Source organism: Schistocerca americana, chromosome X (genome assembly GCF_021461395.2).
Source record: "Schistocerca americana isolate TAMUIC-IGC-003095 chromosome X, iqSchAmer2.1, whole genome shotgun sequence".
Lineage (NCBI taxonomy): Eukaryota > Metazoa > Arthropoda > Insecta > Orthoptera > Acrididae > Schistocerca > Schistocerca americana.
In genome coordinates, this window is record NC_060130.1 from 816457159 (window position 1) to 816463158 (window position 6000).

At 45.9% G+C, this 6000-nt stretch overlaps 1 non-coding gene across 1 annotated transcript; it reads left to right on the forward strand.

Annotated features, from left to right (window-relative positions):
- The first annotated feature begins 410 nt into the window (after positions 1-410).
- On the forward strand, positions 411-485 carry Trnas-cga. The gene has a single exon. It is a non-coding gene; the product is annotated as a tRNA-Ser (tRNA).
- The last annotated feature ends 5515 nt before the right edge of the window (positions 486-6000 follow it).

Here is a 6000-nt window from a genome sequence, read left to right on the forward strand (position 1 = left end):
AGCCACAGCCTGGGGTATGTTTCTAGAATGAAATTTTCACTCAACAGCGGAGTGAGCGCTGATATGAAACTTTCTGGCAGATTAAAACTGTATGCCGGACCGAGACTCGAACTCGGGACCTTTGCCTTTCGCGGGCAAGTGCTCTACCAGGCAAAGGTCCCGAGTTCGAGTCTTGGTCCGGCACACAGTTTTAATCTGCCAGGAAGTTTCATATCAGCGTACACTCCGCTGTAGAGTGAAAATTTCATTCTAGAAACATCCCCCAGGCTGTGGCTAAGCCATGTCTCCGCAATATCCTTTCTTTCAGGAGTGCTAGTTCTGCAAGGTTCGCAGGAGAGCTTCTGTAAAGTTTGGAAGGTAGGAGACGAGGTACTGGCAGAAGTAAAGCTGTGAGGACGGGGCGTGAGTCGTGCTTGGATAGCTCAGTTGGTAGAGCACTTGCCCGCGAAAGGCAAAGGTCCCGAGTTCGAGTCTCGGTCCGGCACACAGTTTTAATATGCCACGAAGTTTCTGGGTGGTTGTTGGCTGATGATACTGTGACGTACAAGAAGGTGTCGAAGATAAGTTGGTGTGATGAATGGCAGCTTGCTCTTACTGTAGTAAAATGTAAGTTAATGCGGATGAGTAGGAAAAATGAACCCCTAATGTTCGGATACAGCATTAGTAGTGTCCTGTTTGACACAGTCACGTCGTTTAAATATCTGGGCGTAACTTTGCGAAGCTATATGAAATGGAAGGAGCACATGAGGATTGTGGTAGCGAAGGCGAATAGTTGATTTCGGTTTATTGGGAGAACTTTAGGAAAGTGTGTTTCATCTGTAAAGGAGACCGCATACAGGACGCTAGAGCGACCTATTCTTGAGTACTGCTCGAGTGTCTGGGATCCGCACCACGTCAGATTGAAAGAAGACATCGAAGCAATTCAGATGCGAGAGCTAGATTCGTTACCGGTAGGTTCGATCAGCATGCAAGTGTTACAGATATGCTTGGGGGGCTGAAGTGTGAACCCTGGAGGGAAGAAGTTCATTTCGAGGAACACTACTGAGAGAGCTTAGAGAAGCGTCACTTGAGGCTGACTGCACAACGATCCTACTGCTGCCAACATGCACTACACGTTGGGACCGCGAAGATAAGATACGAAAAATTGCGTCTCATACGGAGGCATACAGCCAGTCGTTTCTCCCTCGCTCTATCTGCGAGTGGAACAGGTACTAGACTACTAGTTTTGGTAAAGGGTACCTTCCGCCACGCACCCTACGATGGCTTGCGGGGTATGTAAGTAGATCGAAATCTACATACATCTACATATATACTCCGCCAGCCACCAAGCGGTGTGTGGCGGAGGGCACAGTTCGCGCCAAAGTCATATTTCCCCCCCTCTGTTCCACTCGCGGATCGCACGATGGAAAAACGACTGTCTGAACGCCTCAGTACGAGCTCTTATTTCCCTTATCTTTGAATGATGATCATTACGCGATTTGATAGTTGGTGGTAATAATATATACTCTACATCCACGGTGAAGATTGGATTTTGGAATTTAGTGAGCAGCCCCTTCTGTTTAGCACGTCGTCTATCTGCAAGTGTGTCCCACTTCAAACATTCTACGAGATTTGTAACTCTCTCGCGATGGCTAAATGTACCAGTCACGAATCTTGCCGCTCTTCTTTGGACCTTCTCAATTTCTTGAATCAAACTCAACTGGTAAGGGTCCCATACAGACGAACAATACTCTAAGACTGGACGAACTAACGTATTGTAAGCTACTTCCTTTGTTGAAGGACTGAATCGCTTCAGGATTCTACCAATAAAGCGCAATCTAGAATTCGCCTTACCCGTTACTTGCGTAATCTGATCATTCCATTTGAGATCATTTCGAATAGTCACACCCAGATACCTGACTGATGTTACCGCTTCCAAAGACTTCATTTATTTTGTACTCACACATTAATGGGGATTTTCGCCTTGTTATACGCAGTAGGTTACACTTACTAACATTGAGAGATAACTGCCAGTCATTATACCACGCATTTATTTTCTGCAAATCCTCATTGATTTGTTCACAACTTCCGTGTGATACTACTTTCCAGTAGACTACAGCATCATCAGCAAACAGTCTAAGGCCGCTGTCAATACCATCAACCAGATCGTTTATGTAAATCGTAAAAAGCAGAGGACCTATTACCCTGCCCTGGGGCACACCTGAAGTTACTCTTGTTTTTGTTGAAGTTACCCCGTTCAGGACGACATACTGCTCCCTGTCTGTTAGAAAACTTTCTATCCAACCGCATATGTCACTGGATAGAACGTAAGCGCGCACTTTTTGTAGCAAGCGACAGTGCGGAAGTGGGTCGAGAAATATGGCATCAACCTGGGAGCCGGTGTCTAGAGCCTGCTGTATATCATGCACAAAGAGGGCCAGCTGTGTCTCGCATGGCCGCTGTTTCCTAAAACCGTGCTGGTTTCTGCAGATGAGCTTCTCAGAGTCTAGAAAGGTCATTGTGTCTGAACACAAAATATGTTCCATGGTTCTACAACAAATCGATGTCAGTGAAATTGGCCGTAATTATGTGCATCCGATATTCTACCCTTTTTATAGATTGCTACAACCTGGGCCTTCTTCCAGCCCCGTTGAACTTTCCGCCATTCGAATGACCTGCGATATATGACGGATAAGAATGGTGCTATAATTGTAGCTTAGTCAACATAAAGTCTCACGGGGATACCATCTGGGCCAGATGCCTTTCTGGCGTCTAAGGATCTTAACTGTTTTACAATCCCAGATACACTAAACACTATGTCAGCCATCCTTTCGTTTGTTCGGTAATTGAAAGGGGGAATGGTGCTGCAGTCCTCTATCGTAAACGAGTTTTTGAAAGCTGTGGCTGTATTCTTTCACATTTCGCATCAACGTAGATCAAAACAAAAAAAAATTCAGTGTTATTTAATTATTTTTGCCGCGCTGACGGCATAATACGATTTTTATCTGTTACAAACTGTCGGCAGACGGACAGACGCAGACATGTCCGTACTCTAATTACCACGTAATCGTGAATTATTTAGTTTCATAATCGAAAAAAGGCCTTTCATACAAATGTGTCGATCGAAATATGGAGCCGTGGAAATTCTGTCTGAGGGAAGCAATGTAGACGTCTTGGACAGTTTTACTGCAAAAGAATTTGCAATTAAAACGGGAACTGCCTTTCACGTCAATCAGCTACGCTTGCACATGCAAAGCGGCGCTTTCAACTGAAACGGCAAACAGCCTCGAAGATACACACATTAAAAAAAGTTTTGCATCACCTCGGTTCCGAGAGTTCCGGAACCTGTATAGAAAACTGGAATAAAAATCAACATAAACATCATTTCCGCCCTTTTTATTGCTCATGAAAACCACACATTGCATGTTGTACCACCATACAGCGAGACCTTCAGAGGTGGTGGTGCAGATTGCTGTACACACCGGTACCTCTAATACCCAGTAGCACGTCCTCTTGCATTGATGCATGCCTGTATTCGTCGTGACATACAATCCACAAGTTTATCAAGGCAATGTTGGTCCAGATTGTCCCACTCCTCAACGGCGATTCGGCGTAGATCCCTCAGAGTGGTTGGTGGGTTACGTCGTCCATAAACAGCCGTTTTCAATCTATCCCAGGCATGTTCGATAGGGTTCATGTCTGTAGAACATGCTGGCCACTCTAGTCGAGCGATGTCGTTATCCTGAAGGAAGTCATTCATAAGATGTACACGATGGATGCCCGAATTGTCGTCCATGAAGACGAATGCCTCGCCAATACGCTGCCGATATGGTTGCACTATCGGTCGGAGGATGGCATTCACGTATCGTACAGCCGTTACGGCGCCTTCCACGACCACCAGCGGCGTACGTCGGCCCCACATAATGCCATCCCAAAACAGCATGGAACCTCCACCTTGCTGCACTCGCTGGACAGTGTGTCTAAGGCGTTCAGCCTGACCGGGGTGCCTCCAAACACGTCTCCGACGATTGTGTGGTTGAAGGCATATGCGACACTCATAGATAAAGAGAACGTGATGCCAATCCTGAGCGGTCCATTCGGTGTGTTGTTGGGGCCATCTGTACCGCGTTGCATGGTGTCGTGGTTGCAAAGATGGACCTCGCCATGGACGTCGGGAGTGTATTTGCGCTTCATGCAGCCTATTGCGCACAGTTTGAGGCGTAACACGAAGTCCTGTGGCTGCACGAAAAGCATTATTCAACATGGTGGCGTTGCTGTCAGAGTTCCTCCGAGCCATAATCCGTAGGTAGAGGTTATTAACTGCAGTAGTAGCCCTTAGGCGGCCTGGGCGAGGCATGTCATCGGCAGTTCCTGTCTTTCTGTATCTCCTCCACGTCCGAACAACATCGCTTTGGTTCACTCCCTTGTTGAGAGCCCTTCCTGGCATAAGTAAACAATGCGGACGCTATCGAACCGCGATATCGACCGCCAAGGCATGGTTGAACTACAGACAGAATGAGCCGTGTACCTCCCTGCTGGTGTAATGACGAACTGATCGGCTGTCGGACCCCTGCGCCTAAAAGGAGCTGCTCATCCATGGTTTTTTTTACATCTTTGGGCGGGTTTAGTGAATCTCTGAACAGTCAAAGGGAGTGTGTATGTGATACAATATCCACAGCCAACGTCTATCTTCAGGAGTTCTGGGAACAGGGGTGATGTAAAACTTTTTTTGATGTGTGTAGCTCGAAAATAGATGTAGGATTGGTAGCGTCCTCAAATCGTTTAGGAAACTACCCTTGTAATTCTTTCAAGGCCACACTGAATTCTTCGAACCTAGCGTTTTCCTTAACGGCAGTGAGCTTAGGAAACTAAACTAAACTGTGTTTGTGAGAATGTGTCATTTCCATAACGCGATTTTATTTCTAAATGTGTCCCCATCTAATCAGAAAGAAATTGTTTCTCTTCTTGCAATGTCTTACTGTGGGCAGTGTAAAGTCAAGTTCGATTAAAATGCAATGCTCAGGATCCATTCTGGATATTCTAATTTCCGTTCCTGCACTCATTTTCCTTCATCAATTCTAGAGTAGCGAGTTTTAAATCGAAAAATCGTTGCAGGCATGCCCCTTGACTCAAACAACGTACTTTGCAGCAGTGTATAAAGTCTCCATACTCTTCGTTCAGCTCCATCGAAAATTGTTGCAACTGACTGTGGAAGAATGCGTGGAAGTTCAGAAATTTTACTATTTGTACCACCAGTTTCTTCACATGCTGCATGCTTGCAAATTTAGCACACAATGTTTCTTGATGTACGGAACCACGAATCCCTTCTGTCGATCGTTGTAATTCTTTGCTCTTTCATTCTCAGCTAAATCTTTAAATTCTTTACTTTTGAATACATTATGGGAGTGGCAGTGATCAATGTGTTGTAAATATTTGCTATTAAAAACAGTCTTGATCACGATTTATTTATTAAGGTGACCGGTTTCGACCACAGCTGTGGTCATCTTCAGACCATTGAGTACGAACCTCTTTCAGCTGGAGAATCACTACTTTAGTAGTCACAGCGCCACCGTCCAGTTCCAACTATGGCTACCAGGTGTCGTGATCAGTCATCGTGGTTCACAGTTTCACACACCTCACCAACCACAGTGCACTTGTTGACGTTCCAAAATGAGCTTGGACAGAAGGAGGAAGGCATTATTGGTGGAGCTCTATTGTCAAAACAACAGTAATGCTGCAGCTGCACATCGAGAAAGTCCCTGACTGAAAGGATTACGGAAGGGTCCTCTGTCTCCATCTTCTGTACGGAGCACTATGAAGAAGCTCCAGGAAGAGGCCGACGACCGGTTGCATCACTGGTGGTTGATGAAATCGCTATTGCTATGGAAGACAACGCTGCGTTCACTTCCCGATCCTCAGGCAGTGCGCGTGCCGTGTCATGACAGCTGATCATCTCGTGGTCCACTGTACGGAAGGTGCTTCGAACCATTCGCAAATGGTATTCGTACAGGATCCATATTG